Source organism: Cebus imitator, unplaced genomic scaffold (genome assembly GCF_001604975.1).
Source record: "Cebus imitator isolate Cc_AM_T3 unplaced genomic scaffold, Cebus_imitator-1.0 Scaffold206, whole genome shotgun sequence".
Lineage (NCBI taxonomy): Eukaryota > Metazoa > Chordata > Mammalia > Primates > Cebidae > Cebus > Cebus imitator.
Window position 1 is genome coordinate 3,800,631 of NW_016107521.1, and position 1,474 is coordinate 3,802,104.

A 1,474-nucleotide genomic window follows, 5' to 3' on the forward strand; every position below is an offset into this window, starting at 1 on the left:
ACTACACTGAGATACCATCTCACGCCAGTCAGAATGGTGATCCTTAAAAAATCTGGAGACAACAGATGCTGGAGAGGATGTGGAGAAATAGGAACACTTTTACACTGTTGGTGGGAGTCTAAAGTAGTTCAACCATTGTAGAAGACAGTGTGGCGATTCCTCAAGGACCTAGAAATAGAAATTCCATTTGACCCAGCAATCCCATTACTGGGTATATATCCAAAGGATTATAAATCTTTCCACTATGAGGACACATGCACAGGAGTGTTCATTGCAGCACTGTTTACAATAGCAAAGACCTGGAACAAACCCAAATGCCCATTGATGATAGACTGGACAGGGAAAATGTGGCACATATACACCATGGAATATTATGCAGCCATCAAAAACAATGAGTTCATGTCCTTTGTAGGGACATGGATGAACCTGGAAACTATCCTTCTCAGCAAACTGACACAAGAACAGAAAATCAAACACCACATGTTCTCACTCATAGGCAGGTGTTGAACAATGAGAACACATGGACAGAGGGAGGAGAGCATCACACACTGGGGTCTGTTTGGGTGAAATAGGGGAGGGACGGGGGGAGGTGAGGAGTTGGGGAGAGATAGCATGGGGAGAAATGCCAGATATAGGTGAAGTGGTGGAAGGCAGCAAATCACACTGCCATGTGTGTACATATGCAACAATCTTGCATGTTCTTCACATGTACCCCAAAACCTAAAGTGCAATGAAAAAAAAAAAAAAGATTTACATGTCACAACCAAGTTTAATTTATCCTAGTTATGCAAGCCTGGTTCAACATTCAAAAATCAGTTATTGTAATGCATCACATCAATAAGCTAACAAAGAAAAGCCACATAAATACAGAAATAGATGCAGAAAAATCATTTCACAAACTCCAATACCCACCCATCTACGATTCTAAAACTGTCAGTAAACTACTGTAGAAATAGATGGAAAATTCCTCAACTTGATAAGAAAGAAACTACCCCCAAGAAATCCTAGAACTAACATTATGCATGATGATGAGAAACTAGGAGATTTCCCATTATGTTCAGAAACAAGAATGGCCTCTTTCACCATTACTTTTCAACATCATATTGGAAATCTTACCTAATGCAATAAGACAAGAATAGTAATAAAAGTAGACAGATTTGAAGAAAAGAAATGGAGCTGCCTTTGTTCACAGATTATTTGATTGTCTATGTAGAAACCTGGCAGAGACTCAACAAGAAAAGAAAACTTCAGGCCAGTATCCATGATGAACATAGATGCAAAAATCCTCAATAAAATACTGACAAGCCGATTGCAACAGCACATCAAAAAGCTTATCCACCATGATCAAGTAGGCTTCATCCTGGGGATGCAAGTCTGGTTCAACATACGCAAGTCTATAAACGTAATTCACCACATAAACAGAACCAAAGACAAAAACCACATGATTATCTCAATTGATGCAGAGAAGGCCTTT